Genomic DNA, 27,162 nt, shown 5'->3' with positions numbered 1-27,162 from the left:
GAAGAGTGGGTTTTGGCCCAGAAATTGTACTTCATTGGCTGTTTGGGCATCTTTTCCATCTCTTTCTACTTTCTGGTTTAAAAGTCCACGTCTGTGTTTGGTCCACACCTTTCCTGTAACTAGTGTAGTCCAGGTACAGATTTGCTGTATCCAGGACTGTTGGTAAGCTTCTGAGCCCCCAAGCCCTTCTGTGTTGGAGAGAAGCCTTCTAGCTTATCAGTGGGAGTGGTAAGCACTAGGTAACTTATCTAATACAGGAGGAGTGGTTTCTGGCCCAGAAATTGTAGTTTATTGGCCATTTGGGAAGCTTGTCCATCTCTTTCATCCTTCTGATTTAAAAGCCTGTGTTTGCACTTGTTTCATGCCTTTCCTGTAACTAGTCTAGTCCAGGTACAGATTTGCTGTATCCAGGGCTCTTTGTAAGCTTCTGTGCCCCCAAGCCTTTCTGAGTTGGAGGGAAGCCTTCTAGCTTATCAGTGAGAATGGTAAGCATTAGGTAGCCTAAGTACCACAAGAGGAGTGGTTCATGGCCCAGAAATTGTAGTTTATTGACCATTTGGGCAGTTTGTCCATCTCTTTCAACTTTCTGGTTTAAAAGACCACATCTGTGCTTGTTTCCCATCTTTTCTGTAACTAACCTACTGAGAAGCACTACAAAGCCTTAAACTGATACAAGCCTTCTAGCTTAGAAGAGAGACTTTGGAGTGATTAAGTATCAGTTTTCTGTATTTTCTTGCTGTACTTAACTGTTTTCTGCCTAAACACCAATTTTCCAGCATTTATTGTGATTTAAAAACTTAGCTTTTTTCACATATTGTACTTATTTGACTGCCTGCACTTTTAGAAAGTCGTTTTTTGTTTAAATAATTTTTTAACTGTTGTAGGCTACACACTAAAGTGTGATAGTCTTTTCTGATCATTTATAGTCATTTAAAGCTGTTTTAACTGTATTTTTTACTGTTTTTGCCTTATATTTTCAAATAAACAAAAAAAAAAACAAAAAAATTCCTTTTTTCCCACCTTTCTAAGCTAGTATAGTCCAGTTTTCAGGCTAGTGCTGAATTCAGGGCTGTGTTACAAGTTTCTGAGTTGCCCATACCTTACTTGGATAGAAGGAAGTTTCTCTGTTCACCTGTGAGAGAGGGTTGCTTTGAGCAGCCTATCTGTCCCTGGAGGAGTGGTTCCAGCCCAGAAGTTAGTAGTTTATTGGCCATTTTGGGCTAATTTCTATCTCTTTCATTTCCATGCTAGAAAAACCGCTTTTGCACGGTTTTGTGTGCTGAGCAGCACCGGTTAGCTTAGGGTTAAATTATTCCCGACTCCACAAAGTCTCCTCTTCAGTTTTTCCCTTGAAACTAGTTTAACTTTCAACCTAAGCACTCAAAAAGCATCCTACAGCCCAGCACTTGCTCAGACCTAATAGCAAGCACTAATATACCCTGACACTTGATTGCCCAGCAGGCCAAGGCTCTTTATTCACCCCTCACCAACCAAGCGACTAAGCAGCTCACCCTACTATTCAGGCATGACCAAAGGGCAATTTCAGGTGTACTCTCCAGTCCAGCTGGTGAATCTGGGTATCCTGAGGCAATGTTACAACTGCCTCATGTACACAGACAACCCTCTCCTCCTACCACAAAACACTAACATAGGCAAAAGATGCAATTATACAGCCAAACTGGAGGCTAAGCTCTCTCCACCTAAGACTGGAACAGACAGTCAAGAGGAGAAGGTTAACACTTGCACCACACCTCCAGCCACACATAGACCTACTAAACCAGCACTGGCAAAAAATACACATAAATACACAAAATCATACTCAGATGCTCTAAATAAAAGCCTGCAAAAGCATCAGAGACCTCCAAAGCAGACACCCAAACAACCTGCACCTCTGTCACAAACCAGACAATAAATAAAACACAAAATTAGTGTGCCAGACAATCACAGCCCTTAAGGTGAAATAACATACCTAACACACTAGTAATAGGTGACTCTATAGTCAGGCACACTGATGTCCCACTCACTAGGCAGGACAAGCAGAAGGTTACTGTTAGCTGCCTGTCGGGAGCCAGAATCCGCCACATAACACAAACACTCAGGTCACTCCAAAACAAGTACAAATATGACTCTGTCATTGTTCATGTTGGTGTGAATGATCTGAGATATACCTCCCTGGACTACATGAAAAGAGACATGGAATAGCTCTCTGATCATGTAGCCCAGGCTGATATGACCCTGACTCTGAGTAGCATCCTGCCTCCACCAAGAATGATACCTCAGTATAAAGAAAAAATGATCAATTTCAACAATTGGCTAAGCTTCTGGTGTCATTCAAAGGGGATCCCGCGTCTGTCAGCCTGGGACAACATGCTCTACAAGCCTCGTTGCTTCGCAAGAGATGGCTTGTACCTGTCACCCCTAGGTTTTCGAATACTGGCCAAGGCTGTTGCTGCCCCCATAGTGCCTTTTTTAGGCAAAGCTCAAAAGTCAAACCCACCTCTGTAAACAGCACAATTAACAAAAAACCGAGGGTTATACTACTCAACGCCAGGAGTTTAAATCTCAAAATGCACACGCTCGAAGCACTCCTCAGTATGGAGAACATTGACATCTGTGCAGTAAATGAAACCTGGTTCAAGGCTCCAGAGAGCACCCCAGCACTACCGGGCTACAACTCATACCACATGTTTCAGCCACAGAACATGGACCGAAATACAAAAGGAGGGGGTGTATCCATATTCATCAAGGATACCTACACATCCAAGTTAGTGGTGCAGCATGACACCTCTGAGATCATCCATGTGCAACTAACATCAGGCAAATCTGCAATGCAAGTTGTGGCCTGCTACAGATCACCCTCCATGACCCAGGACCACCACTCCACCTTCCAGGAGACACTGAAAAACATGAAGGTCCTACAGAACACCCTGATATTGGGTGATTTAAATTACCCTACCATTAACTGGGAAAACCACTCGAGTACAAACTCCCAGGCCCAGTGCTTCCTGGAATTCATCAACTCAAATGCCTTGGATCAGCTGGTAAACTCCCCTACCAGAGGTGTAAACATATTGGACTTGGTCCTCACCAACGTGGGCGACAGGTGTTCCACACTGGAGGTCAACCCATCACTGGTTAGATCAGACCATAAACTAATCAATCTGGATGTCCACACCCCACACCACCTTCAGTCAAGGAAACCCCAGTAAAAAATGTTTCTAAAGCAAACTTCACCTTACTTAAGACAGAGATGGTAAGTTTCACAGCCCCCACGCTAAAGGATAACGCTGCCCAAGATGCAGAAACCTTTACAAATGCACTCTATGAGCACCTACAAGATGCATGGATCATGCCATCCCTAGCAACACTAAGACTCGCTCCCCTAAGAGAAGGAAACCAGTCTGGTGGGCCCCTGCTATAAACAGGCTATACAATAGAAGGAGGAAACTTGTTCAGAAAAAAAGCAAATCCCAAGAAGGAAAGACACCCCTGATCAGTATCAGTAAGAAACTAAGGTCCCTCATGAAATCATCCAAGGCTAACTTTGAAAGAAAAATAGCCAAGGATTCAAAAGATAACCACAGAGCCTTCTTTAGCTATGTTAAGAATCTAAGTGGCAACTCGCAGATATGCACTAAACTAGTGCAAAATAGCACAAAATGTACTGAACCTACTGATATTGCCAAAATCCTGGCAGATAGAGTCAGTGCAAACTTCACCCCCCTTTCACCCCCAAAAGGGCGCACAACGATACTGGAAAAGTGTTGTGTCCCAGAAATCACAGATGCACAGGTGAAAACAGCCCTTTCAAAAGCCAAAAACACAGCGTCAATGGGGCCAGATGGTGTCCCAGGCTGCGTCTTGCAGAACTACAGATTGAATTAAACCCCTACCTAAACAGGTTGTTCAACCACAGCCTCTTCACAGGCTACATGCCCGTAGAATGGCACACAGCAATGTTTTTTCCACACCACAAAGGAGGGGCCACAACTGACACTAGTAACTATCATCCCATAAGCCTAACTAGCCTGGTCTGCAAGGCTATGGAGCGCATCATCATGGAACTCATTAATAAAGATATTGGGAACCTCCAAACACTTGACCCGACCCAGTTCGGCTTTGTTAAGGGCAGATCATGCCTACTAAACTTGGTTGATTTCTTCGAGACAGTCACCAAGGCCATAGATGAGGGAAAGGTGGTTCACACAGCCTACCTTGACCTCGCCAAGGCTTTTGACACCATTCCCCACTCGGCTATTACAGAAAAACTCACCAGCCTGAACATAAACCCCTACATTACATGATGGGTTGCCAACTGGCTTACAGACAGAACTCACACAGTAAGAATAGCAGGCCCCAGGTCCGACTCTAAACCAGTCACAAGTGTGTCCCGCAAGGCTTGGTCCTGGGACCCCTACTGTTTAGCATATACTTCTCAAACGTACAGTCAAACACAGGAAGACTATGGCTAACCAAGTTCGCCGATGACTGCAAACTGGGAGCCATAATTGATTCTCTGGCTGACATGGACATCCTCCAAAAGAGCCTTACTGAGATGGACACCTGGTGTCAAAGTCATGGCCTCAAGCTAAATGCCAAAAAATGCATAGTCATCCCGTTTGGGAAAAACAAAACACCCATGAATTACCACATAGGTGGCAGCCCCCTTAATACAGAAGAGGTAATAGGAGATCTGAGGACCCATGTAGATAGTAATCTCTCCTTTACCAATCATATTGCCAAAGTAGTTAGGAAATCCTTCTATGTGGCCCATCTAATAATTAAAGAGTTCACATCTAGAAATGAAGATGCTATAGTTCTCCTCTACTCGTCACTCATCAGACCCATCATAGAGTACAATGCCCCATTTGGGATGTATCTCACAAGACACTTCCAACAGCTGGAAAGACCACAAAAGTACCTCACCAAGAGGATTACTGGCCTCAAACATAGAAGTGAAAATAGCCCACACAAGGCTAAACAAAAGTCCCAGTAGATAGAAATGACCGCACAGGCACGTTGTAATGAAAATCTCCTCTCTTTATTTTACACACAAATGAACTGTTTCAGGTTAAGCGCTTTCATCTACTGACGTAGATTTCATCAGAACCACTTAAACCATTGTTAACACCCTTTATATATAATATTCAATTCATCAATTACATTAATTAAAAACACTCATACTTGACTTATTAGCATTTAAAGTGCTCTGTGCTGGATTCCCTAATACTAACCTATCTATAACCTTAAACTAATTTAAAAACTCTGATACATGCTTATAAAACTTTACTTTAAAAATACTTTAAAACTGCATATTTGTATCCATTTAATAATTTCCATTTAACTGTAATTATAGTGTAAAAACATGAAATTATTTGTGCTTAATTCACATCATAATAAATACTTTTGTGCACAATAACAATAAAAAATTTGAGTATGTAAAAAGATTGTAACTGACCCCCTGTTATCTGTCTAACATGGGTTTTATAGAAATGTATTCATTTAAACCAGGATATTCTGATGCATTTAATTTGATTTGCCAGCGTGTCTCTTTTTCCAATAATTTCATCTTAACATTACCACCCCTGGGATTCACTTGAATCTGTTCCAGAATCCCAAACTCAAACTTCCTACATTCTTTATTGGCCTCACAATGTCTCCATAGGGCATTATTCATGTCTTGCCTCTTTATTCTATAGTAATGCTCATAAATTCTGTTTTTTAAACATCTTGATGTCATCCCCACATAATAACAAGAACATGTTGAGCATTTGGCTAGATATATCACATTTTTAGTTCTACAATTCCCCTTGCATAACTTCACTTTTGTTTTCTGGTTATTCTCTAATGTCAGTTCACTAGCCATTAATATATACTGACACTGTTTACAACTGCCACATTTTGTTGTGCCTCTCTCTGTTTTTTCTACTATGTTCATCATTTTATTTAATCTACTCTTTATATTCATTCCATTCCTATATACAAATGTTGGTTTGGGGCCCACTATCTTATGTATATCCTCATCAGTTCCCAAGATATTCCAATTTTTCACAATTATATCTCTAAATTTATTCACTGGTGGAGCGTATTGTAACACACAGGCCCTCCTGTATTCATTAATTGTACTCCTGGAGTTCATTAGACTGTCCTTACTCCCCAGTATGGGTTTATATTTTTTTCCCCATTCTCTTTTTACATATTCTACTGTATCAGCCACCATAAATCCTGGATACCCCCTGTCGATAAACATTTTCGCTATGTAATTTAACTCGACTACTACATCCTCATAACATGATGTCATCCTGGCGGCTCTAATACATTGTCCTTTTATGATGCTTTTCTTCTGATACTGGGGATGGCAGCTATTGTACTCTAAATAATCCTTGCTAAAAGTCTCCTTTCTGTACAAATTAGATTTAAATTCCTTATTCACAATCGTAACTTTTGTGTCCAAGTATGAAAGACTTTTTTTATTCTTACTTACTGTGAATCTTAAATAGTCATTCCTACTATTAAGGTAATTCATGATTTTTTCTAATAGTTCTTCCGTGCCTTTCCATATTATAAAGACAACATCCAAAAACCTGAAATAGCATCGGATGTTGCTGTTCCACTCAGTTTCAAAGATGTATTCCTCTTCCCAATGTAATAAGAACAAATTTGCAAAGATGGGGGCACAAGCTGCCCCCATGGAAACTCCCTTATTTTGCCTATAATATTCTCCTTGAAACATGATAAAGTTGTTTCTCAAAACAACTTCCATAAAGACCTTGAGGACACTTATTTTCTCCCATGATAGCTTACTGTATTTACTCATACTTTCCTGAAATCTACCAAGTCCCTCATTCTGAGGTATGCTTGAAAATAAGTCAACCACATCTATTGTTACTAATATGCAATCATCAGTTATAAAATCATTTTTCAATCTGGAAAGAAAATCCCATGAATCCTTTACTATGTGTGGGATGTATGTGTATGCATTTTTTAACCATCCATCCACTACTTTCCCCATTGCAAAGGTTTTTGAATTGCTTCCCGAAATTATAGGCCTAAAGGGGGGTTCCTGAATATTTTTATGTACCTTAGGTATGCCTACTATTGTTCCTATGATGGGATACTCTGTCTTCACGTAGTTATACATTTCTACATCAATTCTGTTATCTATTAATAAATCTTCTATTATTAGGATCTGAGGACCCATGTAGATAGTAATCTCTCCTTTACCAATCATATTGCCAAAGTAGTTAGGAAATCCTTCTATGTGGCCCATCTAATTACTAAAGAGTTCACATCTAGAAATGAAGATGCTATAGTTCTCCTCTACTCGTCACTCATCAGACCCATCATAGAGTACAATGCCCCATTTGGGATGTATCTCACAAGACACTTCCAACAGCTGGAAAGACCACAAAAGTACCTCACCAAGAGGATTACTGGCCTCAAACATATGTCCTATGCAGCCCGATTGAAAAAACTCCGACTGTACTCAGTGGCATATTACTAACTCAGAGGTGATCTCTGCCTGACTTACAAAGCCATGTCCAACTTAGAACTTGATGGACATGCTCCACCTAAAGAAATCGAAGTCACTGCGAGGCATGCACTCTAGTGAGCTAAACCTCGCCACAACAATAAATAGAAAATGCTGGAGGGATAGATTCCTGTCACAGAGACTCCCCATGCTTTGGAACAAAATTCCAAACTACATTAGGCAGAGTTCCTCACTAACACTCTTCAAGAGAAACCTTGACGAGTGGATGGGTAACAGAAAATACACCCCTGGAATTACTTCATTGGCTCTGTTTGACAGAGGGTCAGTTAATTAATCAATGGGGTGGTGAAAGCTGACACACTCTGGCTAGGCTTATAAATGCCCTCGGGCAGATAGCCTAGTACCTACCTATAAACCTATGAGCCTATGAACCACCACTATCCCACACTACAGTACTGACAATGTGGAATCTATAAGCATGACTATACCACACTATAGCACAGTCAGTGTGGAATCTATGAAGCATGACTGTACCACACTACCGCACCGACAGTGTGGAATCTATGAAGCATGACTGTACCACACTACAGCACAGTCAGTGTGGAATCTATGAAGCATGACTATACCTCACTACAGCACTGACAGTGTGGAACCTATGAAGCATGACTGTGCCACACTACCACACCTACAGTGTGAAATCTATGAAGCATGATTTTACCACACTACAGCACTGACAGTGTGGAATCTATAAAGCATGACTGTACCACACTACAGCACTGACAGTGTGGAATCTATGAAGCATGACTGCACCACACTACAGCACTGACAGTGTGGAATCTATGAAGCATGACTGTACCACACTACAGCACAGTCAGTGTGGAATCTATAAAGCATGACTATGCCACACTACAGCACCAACAGTGTGGAATCTATGATGCATCACTAACCCACACTACAGTACTGACAGTGTGGAATCTATGAAGCATGACTGTACCACACTACAGCACTGACAGTGTGGAATCTATGAAGCATGACTGTACCACACTACAGCACTGACAGTGTGGAATCTATGAAGCATGACTATACCTCACTACAGCACTGACAGTGTGGAATATATGAAGCATGACTATACCACACTACCACACCAACAGTGTGATATCTATGAAGCATGACTTTACCACACTACAACACCGACAGTGTGGAATCTATGAAGCATGACTGTACCACACTACAGCACTGACAGTGTGGAATCTATGAAGCATGACTGTACCACACTACAGCACTGACAGTGTGGAATCTATGAAGCATGACTATACCTCACTATAGCACTGACAGTGTGGAATCTATGAAGCATGACTATACCACACTACCACACCAACAGTGTGATATCTATGAAGCATGACTTTACCACACTACAACACCGACAGTGTGGAATCTATGAAGCATGACTGTACCACACTACAGCGCTGACAGTGTGGAATCTATGAAGCATGACTGTACCACACTACAGCACTGACAGTGTGGAATCTATGAAGCATGACTATACCTCACTACAGCACTGACAGTGTGAAATCTATGAATCATGACTGTGTCTCACTACAGCACTGACAGTGTGAAATCTATGAAGCATGACTGTACCTCACTACAGCTCTGACAGTGTGGAATCTATGAATCATGACTGTACCACACTACAGCACAGTCAGTGTGGAATCTATGAATCATGACTATACCTCACTACAGCACAGTCAGTGTGGAATCTATGAATCATGACTGTACCACACTACAGCACCAACAGTGTGGAATCTATGATGCATCACTGACCCACACTACAGTACCGACAGTGTGGAATCTATGAAGCATGGCTATACCACACTACAGCACAGACAGTGTGGAATCTATGAAGCATGACTATACCACACTACAGCACCATCAATGTTGAATCTATGAATCATCACTATACCAGAATACCGCCTCAACAGTTGGAACCTATGAAGCATGACTATAGTACTATCATAACATGCATATATGAAAGAACAAAGTATGTGTTGTTGCAGATGGTTTGCCACTACTAATGTCTAGTTGACATAGCACTGTGGAAGGTTAGCAGATGTCTGTAGACAAGGCAAATGTCAGGACAACTGATACTGCTTACATTGTTTGTACAACACAGCCATAATGCATTCTGACAGATGCATCCATTCCAATATGCTGTTGCAGATGTTATACAATTAGACACTATGTTATGTAATATAATAATGCTTGCAGCCACTAAAATACAGCTAAACAATTGCAATACAAATGCCCACCCTTTCGGAGCCCCTAAACACATGAAAAACATTACATGCTTGTGTGGATTTTTATGGATATCCTTACAAATAACAGGCTACATGGAATATGACATTTAGTAATGGAAACACCTTCAAATAAACTTGTTACATGAGTGCAAATAATAATTTGTTCAGATATGAAAACAACTGAAGTGTTAACCTACTGAAGTAGTGAAAATTAAACATTGCCAGTGGTCTGTCTTCTGGGATACTTTGTTAAAATATATTTTATACCAAATTTTAATAATGAGGATCATTAACATGAAATCACATTGGTGTGCATCAGCATAAACTATCTAAGCATTCAAGATAGCATACCATGTGAATACACAAGATGTGAGCACATGATGTTTACCTTGTGGATGCACCCATGTATGAGAACACAGAATTTAAAAGATGTAACAATTCATGCTTCAACAATACATTTGATTGTTTCTGTTCACCTGAGTACAAACATCTTCTGTACAGACTTGGACATGTTCATGCACCCAATTGGAAATTGACTTACCATGAGATGCTGCACCTGCTTCATGTATATGTTGCACATAATGAAGGATGCAGGATCCTGGACATGCCTTGCCAATGAAAGACACATAGAAGACCATTGCCAAGGAACTGTAGAGATTAACTTGCATCTACTGGACTACCATCCAAATGAGGCACTTACACCTCTTGGGTGAAGAAACTTGAGAATTTGCAGGAAACATTCAAAGTTTGCAATTGTGTACCTTGGCACCACTGTATTGTAGTATAATACATTATGGACACACTGTACAAATGTGCAGTGTTTTACCCCAAATTAAATGAATAGTGCATATTGACACAATGGAATCATATGGCATAAGGCTATATAAAAGTCTTTGTTGCTAATTGGAGAGTACCTACTGTGTTTGCTATAAAGAAGTTGTAACCGTATATATTATGTGCAGTCACAGCAGCTTAACATCTTACTGTTAGCCACTTATGCAGACAGATGACAATAAGCTGGATAACACTAAATAAGTGGAGAATAGCTGCTCTTATTACTGTTTAAAACATGCTTCATACACACTTATTAAAATGTATCTCATGGGTCTATAATTAAAACAAAGTAACATAACACTCCAAAAGCATGTACAAACCTCCACAATAGAACTATATGCATTTTAATGTGCATTATGTATCTGGTGAATGCAGTGTATACAGTATGAGGAAGGTATGCCATGATTGCAGGTGTATATCCCTAAGCTGAGAATACACAGTGATAACTTACATAACTGATATTATAATGATGTGATATAATGATGTGATAATGACTTCAGGATAATGTGCAAATGAATGGTGCTGACATTCCCATGCTGTATGCCAACAGAAAACCAGTTATTTCCTCAGTGTCATATGTAGGTTGCACTCTCTATGTACTTATCTGGCTTTTGCTCACATATTGTCAGTGCACCTTTTAATAACACTGCAACATGCAACATAGTCAGAGGAGCATAAGTACATTACATATTTCCCATAAGCAACATTCAGCAAAATCAGAAGACCACAAATGCATTACACAGTTCCAACAGCCATGAACAAGTAGCATATGCATACATCAAGCAACACTATGTCACTGCTAAACATATAACACAGAACATATTTCATCCATAAAACAAACACATAACACAGGAACAACTGCCCCAATATTTGTAATCTTTATTATGCATGCGGCTGCTGAACTGTTTGCGTAAACAAATGCATGTTAAATAAACTTCACTTTACATGTGTATGTCTCTTCTGGGAGTACACCAAGTATCACAGCCCTCCTGTCATGTGATCAGATAAACTTTTCTACAACAATGCAACAAGTGCTCATGGACAGATGAGTAATATGTTAATTATAACCACACTTATAACTACATTTTGACAGCATGACAAACCCTATTAAATGGAATGTGATATTGTTTAGTACACCTACTCATACAGCTTAGTAGTGGTATGTGACCATATTGTTTCAGTTAACATGCACAGTGTTGAGCACAATATTTAAATATCAAAAAATGTAAGTATTAAAATGGATTTTCTCTAGTAGAATTATTTCGGTCATTACAACTAACAAAATGGATTTTGTTATTTTAAATCAGAAACATGTTTGTATTCTGAAAGGCATGATTACAGTAACTCTTTGTTGCAAGTTACATAAAGTCCATTGTACTGTTTTATTATGAAGCAAAATAATATTATAGAACATTGCTTGTCTGCATTACAGTTTGACTTTGTTTTGTTAATTGTTCTATAGTGAATATAGCCTTGTCTATGTGACTGCATGGATGAAATCATGGGAACAAAGCACTGTGATGAGAATATACAAAGATATAGCAGTATTGCTGTTTATGAATAATAATTGAATATTTTACTGTCAATAAAGAATGCAAATTATGACTGGAAAGAATTTTTCAGAATACCTTTTTTCCATATACTTAGTGGACTGGATTCCATAAAGTTCGTAGAAGCTATATACGAAGAGTACAGCCATATTTCTCAACCTATTAATGCAAGGAATCTGGACAAAGCCTGACAAAATGGGGTACAAAGGCTGAAAAATAGGGACAGATTTTAAATATTGCTCTTATAAACTTGGAAATTTGCTAAAGTAATGGGGTTTAGTGTTAACACACATTTTCTTAAAGATTTGAAGTCTGAAACTCAAATGAATGTCATTATTTAGTAACTTCAGTCCTTAGATTATCCCATTGATTTGTCATAAAACCACAAATTTTATGAGGAAGAGATTAAAAATATGAAGCAAAAATCTGGACATTCTGAGAAAATCTGGACAGTTGAGAGGTATGCACAGCATACAGAAGGAAGACTTCAGCACACCTGTGCAGGCACGATTTCAAAAGGCACATTTAAGGCAACCTGCATAATTAAGTATTCAGCGTAGAATAAGTAGGGATTGCACACATTCCAGTCTAATTCCAGAACACATTGTTGGCACAAAACGCAACTCAAATGCAACAAACAGCCACTCAGACTCCATTTCTAAAATCCTTGGTGCATACTTTATGGACCCCAAAATTTTCAATTGAATACTGTTGATTATAGTGAAATCCATAAGAAAACAACAAAAAAACAAAAATGAACCTGTTCTTAATGTACTATAACAGGATGCAGTGATACAAGCCATAAGTGAGGCTGTGGCTGTGCATCCTAGAAGCCAGCTGGAGTCAGAACAAGGCTGCAACTAAACCAATTGTCAGACCAGCAGATAATTGACAGATACCATCTAGATAGACAACTGGTGCATGCTGTCTGAAACATGTGTGCCCCGCACATGTCTGCGCAGACCCTGTGAGGAAATCCCATCCGCCTTGAAACCATAGGGTATCAGCCTAGGTGTACTTGCATCTTGGACATTCCAGAGATACAAGGAGGATGCTGTGGGAGTATCACAAACAGCTGTCAGCTGTATCCTGGCAACATTCCTGGAAGCAATGTACAACAAGGTGGATAACTACATAGACTTTCCATCCACCCCCATGGAGGTGAAAACTGTAATGAACCAGTTTTACAGCATCGCAAACTTTCCACATGTACTCAGTACAAAAGATTGCACAAACATACCTAACAAGACACCGGTACATCATGAAGCAGACAGACACAAACAGAAAGGGCTGACCATCAATCAACTGCCAAGTTGTGAGTGTAGCAGATAGCATAACAAACATCATGGAAACAAACCCTGGAAGTGTCCATGGTGCTGCTATTTGGAGGGAAAGTGGACTGAGGTCTGCATTTCCACAGGTAAAATACCTGAGGGACTGCTACTGGGTAAATACAGGAATGCAAGTAAGGTGCAAGTTAAAGATATCCATCAACTGTGGTTATCCGCTTGAGACGTGGCTAAAGAACCCATTCTGTGAACCTTCTGACCCTGCACAGGAGGCCTACAAAAGAGATATGGAGCAACCAGAAACACCATTAGAGTGTGTGTTAGGTGCATTGAAAGCTAAGTTCAGATGTCCAGACATACCCAGGTTGCACTGCAATATACACCTGAGAAGGCAGCATAGACAATAATGGTGTGTGTCATGCTGCACAAAATGCTAACCAGAGCATATGTCTGTCTTCCAGCTGCAGGTGTGGTGAACTACCCCAAGAACCTTGTATGTCTGAAGAGGACATTCGAAAAGGCATCAGAGGAGGAAGAGGAGGACACAGGGGACAGAAGTCACAGCCATAGGCAACATAGGGTGTGGCCACAAGTGCAGGCCCAGGCTACATGGCAGTGTCTGACCAAAATATATGTCATGGCAAAGCACATGTAAATGAGTACACAGACTGAACATTGATGTTCAGGAGTTGCCCCACTACAGCAGCACAGATTGCATCCAATGGCAATTACCCACATAACACCTTAATCATAACATATTCCAACATATTTTTTTTTATTTTATTTTGCTATTTTTCTATTGTTGTCTGTTACAGTGAAAATAATCAGTTATGTATTCCTGATTATTATCATGAAGTGAAATGAGTTACTCTCTTAACTGAAGCAATGAATGTTTTCCTTATCTGACAAGAAATTTCCCACCCTTGGATTCAGAAACAAATAATGCAACATTACCTTGATTTACAATTACATGACAAGCAGTGGCACTGAGGACTGGGGTGATTCTGAATTACAATGTGATTACTCTAGACCATGAAATACCGTGGCCAAAACAATGCAAAATTAGCGTATTCTGAAATGGAAATGAACAACATTCTTACAATGACGGTCATTGCAAATGCAAATGAGGGTAAACAATATGGTGGAGAGAAAAAGAAATATGTAAAAATTGCACAATGAAGTGTGACCACCAGAGGAACTATTCTCAGAAAAATGTTGCCGCTCAAAGAAAGATATCTTGAAACCATGTTAGGGAAACTGCAGGTTTAACACAAATGTCTATGTATACAGCTGCCCTTGGAGGTGGTAGCTACAGAGTGCAGAATGATCCAGATGTACCTAACATTTCATCACTTTCATTAAACAGAAATAGAGGAACACTACAATGTGGACAGAGGCACCAAGCAGAAACTGGTACATATGTGTTGCCCTCATATGCATCCTCATGGGATGTATACCTGTGGATTAGTCTATATTATCTTGTCAAAACAGCAAACAACAACAAATAAACAGGGAACTGCAAAAACAGCAAAAGCCCAGGTAGACCAACAAGACACAACACACCAGTTAAAACATTTCAAAGTGGGGGGCTTCACCGACCACACCCCCCCCCAATGTGGGGGGCTGTGCCCCTCACACCCCACCTAACTAAATATACCAACTCCAAGATTGCACTACAGCAGGGTAAAGGGCAATGTCATGGCGACGGCCAAGCATTTTTTCTTCCTAGGAAAAAAATTGCTGACCTGAGCTTTTGCTGTATTTCCAGTTTGCTGTTTATTTGTTGTCAAAATGGCATTCGCTGTTATGCCGTTTCGACAAGATAATGCAGACCCCCTGTGGATACCAAGGTACATGTAACTATGAGAATACTGACTGCAGGAATCTTTCAGCAACCAAAAGGGGGACATTATGTGTGCTTCCCAGGCATCTGACTCAGAGATACTACACCATCTTCTTGGTACCGTGCTACAGCATGTGGAGGAGCATATGCGGTTCTGTTGCACCACAGAGGAAAGAAATAACACCATGCAGGCATTTTATAATAAAGCCTATTTCCCTGAGTTACTGAGAGCCAATGACTGCACCACATTGCCATAACGGCTGTGTATAAGACAGTAGTATATCAATAGCCAGAAGTTCCATTTCTTCATCTGCCAGGTGGTCTGCCTGCACTGAGAGTAATATACAATCAATATACAATCTTTCAGCTCAAATATTGTCACAATTGCAGTATATTGTTCAAGTGTGGTTTACATCAGTGATTTGTGTAGTTTGATTTCCTCAGATACTAGTGATGCTGAATATGACTTGGAGCCATGGGTAATGACACCAATTAAAACTCTGCAGACAATGGCTGAGAATTCACATACTGTTACAGATGAAAAGCATTACTGAACGCATGCTAAGAATGATGAAAGTCTGTTTACACTGTCTAGGTGTCTTCAGCGGCACTGTGCAGTACTATCCGGAAATATGCAACAATATATTTACTGTATATGTAGTATTATGCAATATGTTGATATGCAAAGAAATACAGCTTACTGACATTCAGGAAGAGAAAGTTTTGGACTCAGCAGCAAAAGAGGTGTCTGTTGAGAAGCTTGTGAAGGAGCTGGCTTCAGGGATAACCATTTAAGGAGGTAGCAGCCACAGGATACCTTGGCACCAGCTAAGAGGCAGCATCTGATTCACAACTATGGAGCTGGAACTATAACAAAGGGTAGCAATTATGCATGCCATGCTGACGTAAGGCTATGCTCTACCGTGCATAGACTAGAGACACTGTGCATCAGTCACAGGTTATCTTTGTGAAGGAATATTGTGTGCAGGACACATTGTCATCATATGCACAGGTGGGATAAACCACAGTGACATGTGTCAGCAAAGGGTGTTGTGAGCTAGGGCTACTGGTGTGAGTGAGTGAGTGTGTGTGTGTGTGTGTGTGTGTGTGTGTGTGTGTGTGTGTGTGTGTGTGTGTGTGCGTGGGTGTGTGTGTGGGTGCATGTGTGTGCAGGTGCGTGTGTGTGTGTGCATGTGTGCGTGTGTGTGTCTTAGTCTCATTATTGTGGTGAAACAGAAAGTGTGGTGAGGGAGTGTGTTTTTAGTGTAGGGTACCTAGGTAGAGGTGATGGGTGCTGATGGATGTGTGGCTGTGTCCATGCACACAGCACCTGCATATTATGCTACACTGTACATTGGTCACTGGTACAGGTGTAGAACACTTACAGGAGGTATCCAGGCTGTCTCTTTCCAATGAGGTGCTCTCTTTTGGAATTGTCTCTGACACTACCTACACTGAACTCTGAGGATGTGATGTTCTATGAGAGTGTGAATGGTAGGATATAGGATATGCAAAGGCTGGGTTCAATATATGCATCCATTTTTCATCTGCACCCATTCACATGGCAGTGCCCTCAACACTGGCTGTGGGACCTAGACCATATTCTCATGTACTATGGTTGGCTTCCCCACCAAAAGTGGAGGACGCTTAGCTATGAAGATGGCAATGGTCATGAAGTACAGCTGCATGTGGACACCTGCAGTATACAGAATCCCTATGGAGGCTTTCAAAAATGCTGCATATATCAGCGAGGTTCTCTCTCAGGTCGTAACACAGACCACATACTACACTGATCAGCAACGCTAAAAAGCTATCCCTGTGTACTGTCCTGCATATTCACTGTATATCCTTTAGATAGGAGAACATGGATTACAAACTGTGGGCCTCATTATGGATAGCCACTTAATAGTGTAAAAAATGACTCTAGTTGATTTAGTCATATTGACTAATGTCACTAGAAATAGACATGGTTATTTGCTGGTGATAAGTGGGTTGAGAACCCTGCACACTCAGACCTGCATCAGTGACCCATCTTAATACTGTGAGGGGTCTGTGTGCCTCTATTGGCCAGTATGAGCTCACTTTTAAGCCCAACAGCCATCTGTCAATAAGCTAGTGACTGGCTATTATCAATCTGGCATGGGATAACACTGTTGAGTAAATGCTGGATGTAAAACCAGTCAGCCTGCCAAACATGAACTAAGTATTGCCGCACTGAATATAGGTTCACTGACATGATGCATCTTAGAGGTGCATGACATGATGGCAATAAGGAGAATGGATGTTATGTGCAACCAGGAGATAAGTTGGAATAGCAAATTCAGCAAAGCCACATGGCTTGGGATCCAGAGTCTACTACTTAGGGAAGTACAGGCTAGAAATAATGTGAAAACTGTGGTGAGAGAGAGTGTTCTGAAGACAGTGAGTGCCATCATCAGAATTATGGATGAACTTATTGCAACCAGTCTCCAGTGCAATGTTAAGGCATTACCTACAACCGTAGCTTATGTCATATAGCAGAGATCTGATGGTGAAGAAAAGGGTGCATTTGGGCAACAGCTAGAAGACCTACTAGATAAAACAGCACAACATGAGTTGCCCTTCATAATGGGAGATCTGAGTGCCCACATTGTGACATACAGAACAAAATATGATGACTGTCTGGGCCCATATGGGTGAAACAACAGTAATGAAGAAGGAGAGGCAGTTCTAGACTTCTGCCTGGCAAATGGCTTGATGGTGGCCAACACATAGGCTCATAGGTTCATAGGTTGGTACTAGGCTATCGGCCCTATGGCCTACATAAGCCTAGCCATAATTCCCTGGATATTTCTTCCCACACTATTTACTTCCCTGGACCCCTGTCTAGCAGGGACACTGACTTGATCCCTGGGATGAATTTCTTTTCTCCCATCCAGTCATCAAGGTTCCTTTTGAAGAGGGCCAAAGAGGTGTTCTACTTGACATGTATGGGCAGTCTATTCCAGAGTCTGGGGAGTCTCTGGGTCAAGAACCTATTCCTCCAGAATGTTTTGTTTATTGTGATGACAAGGTTTAGATCCCTGGAGCGTGTGGATCTGAGGGATTGGGATTTCTTTAAGTGGAGCATGTCCAACAGCTCTGGGTTTGACATGGCCTTGTATATTAAGCAGAGATCACCTCAGAGTATACGATATGTGACAGAGTATAGCTGGAGTTTTTTAAGGTGGTCAGCATAGGGCATCTACTTTAGGCCTGTGATTCTTTTATTGAGGTATTTCTGCGGCCTTTCCAGTTGTTGCAGATGTCTTGAGATGTACATACCAAATGGGGCGTTGTATTCTATAATGGGTCTAATGAGGGATGAATACACTGGGACAATGACCTCCTTTTTTCTGGATGAAAAGCCCTTAGTGATGAGGTGTGCCACATAGAAGGATTTCCTGACTGTTGTGGTGATGTGGTTATTGAAGGTGAGACCACTGTCCACCTGTGTCTCTAAGTCTCTTATCACACTTTCGGTGTTTAATGTACTGCCACCTATGTGGTAATTCACAGGTACATGTTTTCTCCCAAAGGGGATAACTATACATTTCTTGGCATTGAGCTTGAGCCCATGGCTCTGGCACCAAGCATCTGTTTCTGTAAGGCCCTTTTGTAGAGTATTGACATCATTTGGGGATTCAATAATGGCTCCCAGTTTACAGTCATCTGCAAACTTTGTTAGCCAGAGTCCCTTAGTGTTGGCCTGTACTTCAGAGAAGTAGATGCCAAACAAGAGAGGTCCCAGGACTGAACCCTGAGGTACTCCACTTGTCACTTGTCTGGAGCTGGATTTGAAGTCAGCTACGTTTACAGTGTGGGTTCTGTCAGTAAGCCAGTTGGCAACCCATCGAGTGACGTAGGGATTAATGCCCAGTGTAGTAAGTTTATCTATGATTCCAGAGTGGGGGATGGTGTCAAAGGCCTTGGTGATAGGCTGTGTGGGCTGCCTTACCCTCGTCCACAGCTCTGGAGACTGATTCGAAGAAGTCAATCAGGTTCAGGAGACAAGATCGGCCCTTCATGAACCCAAACTGGGCGAGGTCCAGTGTTTTAAGGTTGCCAATGTCTTTGAATATACGTTCCATGATAATACGTTCCATGGCCTTGCAGATCAGGTTCGTCAGACTGATGGGGCGGTAGTTCCCAGGATCCAAGGTGGATCCCCCCTTGTTGAGTGGGATAACTGTAGCTGTGCGCCACTCAGTGGGCATGAAGCTTGAGGTGAGGGTATGATTAAATATGACACTTAGGTGAGGTGCCAGTTCATTTTGTAGTTTATGTAGTACACAGCCCGGGATGTCATCTGGTCCCATGGATGCTGTATTCTTAGCTTTGGAGAGTGTGTTTTTTACCTGTGTGGCCGTTATTATCAGAATTTGGCAATCTTCCGTTATTGAGATGGGCCATTTAGGGGGTGAGAGGGGGGTGAAGTTGGCACTGAATCATTCTGCCAGGATATTGGCAATATCCTTGGGATCAGTATATTTAATGCCATTCTGTTGTAGCTCAGAGCCCATCTGAACATTGCCATTTAGATTCTTGACATAGTTATAGAATGCCTTGTGGTTGTCTTTGGAATCTTTGGCAATTTTATTTTCATAACTAGCTTTGGAGGATTTTATGAGGGATCTCAGCTTCTTACTGAGGGTGGTAAGGGAGTTTTTTGCATCCTGGGATTTTCTTTTTTTTTTGCAACAGTTTCTTCCTTTTGTTGTAAAGTTTGTTTATGGCAGGGGACCACCAGATTGGTTTCCTTTTTTTCATGGTTCAAAAGAGGCCGTCACAAGATCACATACAGGAGTGGTCAGCATGCAACTTGAGTAGAGTTCCTCCTTGCAAGGAAAGGCCTTTAGGGTAGAATCACTGATTTCAAAGTCATTCCCAATAAAATAGTTGGAGATCAACATAAACCACTGTTGGCCACAATCAACTACAAGCAGTGTTCAGAGAAGACACTTTAGTCAATATGGTCAAATTAATGGCTTCATAGGTTCATAGGTAGGTACTAGGCTATCTGCCCTAGGGCATTTATAAGCCTAGCCAGAATGTGTTGGCCTTCGCCTCCCTTTTAGATTAAATTCCTGAGCCTCTGTCCAGCAGGGCCATTGAGGTGATCCCAGGTGTAAATTTACAATTTCCCATCCACTCATCAAGATTTCTTTTGAAGAGGGTCAGTGAGGGGCTCTGCCTAACATGGATTGGGATTCTATTCCAGTGCGAGGGAAGCCTCTGGGATATGAACCTATCCCTCCAGCATGTCCTATTTATTGTTGTGCTGAGGTTTAAATCCCTGGAGCGTGTAGCTCTAAGGGATTTGGATTTCTTGAGGTGGAGCATGTCCATTAATTTCGGGTTAGACTTGGCCTTGTACATCAGGCAGTGATTGCCTCTGAATAGGCGGTAAGCAACTGAGTAGAGCTGGAATTTCTTTAGCCGAGCTGCATAGGGCATCTGTTTGAGGCCCACAATCCTCTTGGTGAGGTACTTTTGGAGTCTCTCTAGCTGTTGCAGGTGTCGGGTAAGGTAAATCCCAAATGGAGCATTGTACTCAATTATGGGCCTGATGATTGATGAGTAGAGGGGCACAATGACCTCTCTTTATCTAGATGTGAACCCTTTTGTGATTAGGTGGGCTATATAAAAGGTTTTTCTAACCACTTTGGCAATGTGATTATCAAAGGAGAGGTTACTATCTACTTGGGTCCCCAGATCCCTAATTACATCTTCCGTACTTAGCGGATTACCACCTATGTGGTAGTTTGTGGGCACATTATTTTTCCCAAAGGGGATGACTATGCACTTTTTGGCATTTAGCTTGAGGCCATGGTTCTGACACCAGGTATCTGTCTCCGTAAAACCCTTCTGGAGGATGCTTGTGTCAACCAGAGAGTCGGTTATGGCTCCCAGTTTGCAATCATCTGCGAACTTGGTCAGCCACAGTCCTCCCGTGCTTGCCTGTACCTCAGAGAAGTATATACCGAACAGGAGAGGTCCCAGGACTGAGCCCTGTGGGACGCCACTTGTAACCAGTTTGGAGTCGGAAATGGCAGTGAAAGCACAAGAGTTTAGAGAAATACACAGGGCTCTAGCAGCTCAGGATTAAAAGGAAATAGTTGGAGTTACAGAGGAATGACAGTGTTTCAAAACAGCATGTCAGGATACCATAGATCAAATATGTGGCCACGCCAGGTATGGAAATAAAGCAGATAAGGAAAGCTGGTAGTAGAATGTAGAAGTCAAGGAAGTCATCAACAGAAAAAAAGGAATGCAGGAGAAAGTTACAGAAGGAAACTATGGGCTAGGCTAATAAGGAATACTGGCTAGCTAACAAAGAGGCTGAAATCAGTTGCAGCAGCAAAGAACAAGGCATCAGAGGCACCCTGCCAGCTTTGGGAAAGTGACTCATCTGACGGCGCAGAGAAATTCTATCAGGTTGTAAGTCAACGACAGAAAAATAAAAGAGGATGGTCACCGGACACCAATTCATAAGAGATCCCAACAACAATTTGCTCCTCAGCCCACAGGACATCAAAGGCAGATGGAAGAAGTACTTCCAGCAAGGTCTGCATGAAGAAAATCCCATATAAGCTGCACTGCCCCATTCAAAAACAATAAAATAAGAAGAAAAAGTAGAATGGATCTCCATAGAAAAACTAAGGAAAAGGAAGTCAAAAAAGCTGCAGGCTCAAATGAGGTTATGGCAGATATGGTCAAATGCTGGGTGAGGTGGGGAGAATGGCTGCTGAGGGCAATCATAGCAGTATGGATAGAAAAGTATATTCCAGATGATTGGAGAATAAGCATTCTAGTGGTAGTTTACAAGAACAAAGGGGGAATTCACAGATCTGGGCAGTACAGAGATATCAAAATGTTTGTCACACTGTATGAAAGTGTTGGAGGGGCTAATGGATTAACAAAGACTTTTGGATTCATATCAGAATGTAGCAAAACCACACTGATGTTTGCAGTGAGATCAATAGTGGAGATGAAGTTAGAGATGAAAAGAATCCAAATGGGCATTCCTTGATTTGAAGAAAACATGTGACTAGGCCCCAAGGAAATTGGTTTGAGTAGCCTTGGGATGGTTTTCAGTCTTGGAAACAGGGGCATAGCCAGAACATTCCATTTGGTATTTACAAACCCTTTTTACTGCCCCCCAAACAACATTGCATTTAAAAATGCACATATCTTTCAAAATATTGCCCCTCATGTACACATCATTTTCAATGCTTTCCTCTAAAACTAGAGTTTTTGTTTAAAATTAGCAATCTTCTGTGTAAGTAAGTTATGTACCTGTTGTTAGAGGCATTACTTCAGATATTTGTAGGCATAAAATAGCCTGATAAAAGCTATAATGTTTCAGAGGGATGCAAACAAAAAATGTACTTTCTATAGTACAAAGAGTATGCCTAGCTACACCCTTATTTGGAAACATTGGCATAATTAGAGCAGACAATGTACAAGGATCCAATAACACTAATAGGAACAATGTTCCGACAAACAAAGTGGGTGTGGTTGTTCATCAGGGTCCATTGCATTTCTTACAGGATTAACAAACAGGTCTGAGGTGATAGCTCAAAAAAGCTGCTGTATGTAGACCACATGGCATTATACGCAGAATGTGAACAGCAACTTCAGGAAGTGGTAGGGGAAAATTAATGCAAAGCTAAACTCACATGGAATAAAAATGAGTAGATATAGACTATTGTGTGACAGAAGAATACAAAAAAAAAAAAAAAAAAAAAAAAAACTGAAAATTAAGGTGTTAAAACAGTGGTGTGACCAGTACTTGTGTATGATACAAAAACTTGGACAGTGAAAGAAAAACAGTTGAGGAAGTCAGAGGTGATAGACATTAGATTATGGTGGCTTGAGCAGATATGCAAGCAAGAAAGCAGTCATTTTGTGAAGAAGATTTGGGGGAGACAGGAAGAAGGCAAGAGGAAATGAGAACACCTAATAAAGAGCTGGTTGGATTGCATATCAGATGATCTGCAATAGGTAGGCATGATTGGTGAAGACATTAGGAGAGTGGCATTGAAATGAGATAGGTGCTGATAGTTGAGACATGCTGAACCCATGTTAATTTGGGAAACAGCGGGTGGATGAAGTTGATTTTTCTTGGCCAGTGGGGCACTCATCTCAGAAGTGGGACATCACAAATGTCAATACCAGTCACTGGTAATGCTGACCTCTTCTTCCCTTGCAATGTTAAAGGGACCTGCCAGCAACCAGTGATGTCTGGGTTGCATCAGAACAGGGTGCAGCCTGTGCTAATGTGTCAGCCAACCTCTCTTTCTATGGCATACTGAGATGGAGAGATGGGTTACACAGGTACAGAAGCTGTGTCTGACTAAGGGGAGATGGTATGCCTGCCACAGCTTCTATATGTGTGTAATCAGTCTCTCCATCTCAGTATGCAATGACTGCAGATTGTTTCAGACTTTGGTAGCCGTCATTATCATCAATGGGCACAGACAGTTTCAGATATCTGGCATGTCACCATTCACAGTGGAGAACTCTGTCACAGAAGCAGTTATGAGAACACATAAACATTCAAACATTCATATCACAACTACAGATACAAAATGGAGTGGCATGTAAAATGTATAGACTGCATATCTTGTGCAGAATGATGTTGCTGATGAAGTTCCATGAAGTGGCCATACTCATTAGGGGTATGGATCTGTATAAGATATGTTGCAGTGCATGTAAATTTTTTAGGTAATACCCTCCTGGGGCATTGACCATTGATACTCAAGTTTCTCACTCAAATACCACTGCAATATAATTTCCTCCATCAGGTATGAGATGCCTATCATTCCCTCAGATAGAGATGTCAGAAACTCTTCCATGTCAGTTAGTGAAAATTCTGTTGTCAGACTCCCTCCCATGGCCTCCATTCCTTTGCCATTCAGCCTGTCTTGTGGGATGAACAATCATATCAGTAGCTTTTCAAGACTATGTACCTCTGGACACACCTGCACTGTCCCTGCTAGTTAAGGCACTTTCTCACCCATATGACATCTTAGTGGTGACCACATTGTCTGGGTGGGGAATATATTCCTGCCACAGCATGTCATTACATCATGCCTTCTGCAAGGCCTTTTCCACTACTATCTATTATGTACTGCCACGGCCATGGTAGTACACAAAGCAGTGGCCAGGTCACCATATTTGGCATGCTCTGCCCCACACAATGCCTATGAGTATGCCACTTATAGAGGACACAATGATAACATGGTATCTTTATAACTACTTTGTCTTGCAGTAGGGACTGGCATACATCATTGCACTTGCCCTCCATAGGCTGACAGATGCCCATGTCAACTATACTGCATTCATTGCTTTTTACAATGTCACACTGACATGGTGAATATGTTGTTCTGCATGTTCTGCATGCCTGACATGCCTTTCCTTGTCTTTTCCCCTCAAGACACACACACACACACACACACACACACACACACACACACACATATATATATATATATATATATATATGTGTGTGTGTGTGTGTGTGTGTGTGTGTGTATATTGTCATTTTTTTCTAATGTCTCTGCTCTCCCCCAGTCAGCCAGCTACATTATTCTGTAAGATACTCCCTGGCTACAGTAATAATGTCCAGGAATACTCCTTTATACCCCCTTCCTGCAATAGCACTGCAAGCTGTACTATGCTTTTCATATTTATTCACCATATTATCACTGCATACCTAGAAAATATTTTATACTCCTGTAACTATCTATATGCCTGATTGTTTCACACTTTCACTCCTTCATGCTATCCATCCTTTATATCTCATTTGATTATTTCTCTCTAGTTCTATCATTATTTTATACAGTGTCAGCCACAGCTGTGCCTGAGGTGCAGCAGTTGTCCTTACAACAGGGGGAGGGTTTGGCATAATGATTAAGGTGCTTACCTTACAGACACAGGGTACCTGGTGTAATTCTAGCCTTACCTATGAACCTGTGTTGCCACACAGTCTCTTGCAGTCTTCTGCAGGGTCCTTATCTACCTCCAGGCTGCCTCTCTGTGGGGTACTGCAAGTCATCCAGTGAAGGGACGTGGTGATTTGAACAGTTGCATGGTAACATCCATAGTGGCTGACTAGAAGTAGGCATTGTTATCCACTCTAGTGGCATTACAGATAGATCTTGTATGAAATCTGTACCAGGAGATGGCAAAAGTGATGTTTGCATTTGCAGACCAGCAGCCTGATTCCCACAGGGGCCACCTGAAGAAAGAACTTGTGCAATTATCAGAGTCCCAGTGCTGCCTGGCACTGCCTAGTGTGCAGCTGAAGGCATGACTCAGTGCATCAGCCAGTCACAAAAAGGGCTGACCTTTGGTCGGATGCTGCCTTGAGTAGTATGACAGAGTCATAACCCCACCCTATCCCCCATCATCGTGTCCTCCTTTCTTGTGTTTCACTTCCCACTCCCATTTGTAATCCAGTCCTCTCCATCAGTAAGTCTCGTCCCTCTGTCTGTATGTGTCAGTCCATTGTGTCTTCCTCCATTTGCGTATATAAGCACAACACCTCCCCTCTTTGTCTGTGTTTTGTGTTTGTTTGCCACTGATTCCATTTGTATAACGTTTTCTTTCTTTCATCTTACATCCTTCTCCCTCTCCCTTTCTTACAAAAGGGCATCTGTCCCCTAATAGATGGAAAGATTAGATAGATAGATAGATAGATAGATAGATAGATAGATAGATAGATAGATAGATAGATAGACAGATAGATAGATGGATAGATAGATGGATAGAGTTTTTAATATGTATTCCCTTTCTTTCCCACTCACTTTGTCTCCCTTCACTTTTTCTTTCCCTGTGTCTTTCTGTGTGTTCCACTATGTACTCTTCCCCATTCCTGGCTATCCCAGCTTTTTATACATATAAAATTGGTAGTTACTTGCTGGGAATTCCATAATACGTCTCTAAGCAGTTCTTATAGAAGAGCAACGTTGCACATCTTGGCGTGCATACCCGTGTACATATTACATACACACTACTGCTGCTCGTGAATTAAATAACTGGAGCCATGTTGTACACCTCTATTCACCAGCAATGCCATTTTTATGTATTTCTTAAATCTGTTATTGTCGTGGTGCTAAATGCCTGCTATGAAATTTATAATTAGATTAGAACCAAATCACATTACTATGCAGCATGATCCTGTTAGCCATTTTGTGGCTGCATAAGATATGCTTTTGAATCCCTGGGCTCATTATATGGGCCTGAATAAAAATGCAGTACACTGTTAAACATGTGGGAACTTGTGCCTTACCTGCAAGAACTATAGGTGTATTACATTGAAAACCCTTCTGTTTGTCTCAGCATAGCTCAGTAAAATGAATTTATTGCCTCTCTTTTCTAACTTAAATTTGAAACATTATACATTTGTTGTCTGATGACAATCAATGTAAAATCAGGGACACATCACTGTGAAATTAAAGGGCCATTCCTTTCATGGCTCTCTTCAACAGGTCTCTCATCACACAAGTCCGGTCACATCGGACTGCAAATGTCAAATTCAGTACAATCATTTTCATAATATTCATAGGTTCATAGGTAGGTACTAGGCTATTGGCCCTAGGGCCTATATAAGCCTATCCAAAAGGCACCCTGGCCTTCACCACCCAAGAAAATTATTTTCCTGTGCCACTGTCGAGCAGAGCCACAGAAGTGATCCCCAGGGAGAATTTCCTATCTCCCATCCAATCATCAAGATTTTTCTTGAAGAGTGCTAATGAGCTTTGTTTGATAACGATAGGTAGTTTGTTCAGGAGTATGGGAAGTCTCTGGGACATAAATATATCCCTCCAGCATG

This window comes from Protopterus annectens, chromosome 3.part0 (genome assembly GCF_019279795.1).
Source record: "Protopterus annectens isolate FY-2018-M chromosome 3.part0, PAN1.0, whole genome shotgun sequence".
Taxonomy (NCBI): domain Eukaryota; kingdom Metazoa; phylum Chordata; order Ceratodontiformes; family Protopteridae; genus Protopterus; species Protopterus annectens.
This window is presented reverse-complemented; position numbering follows the sequence as displayed.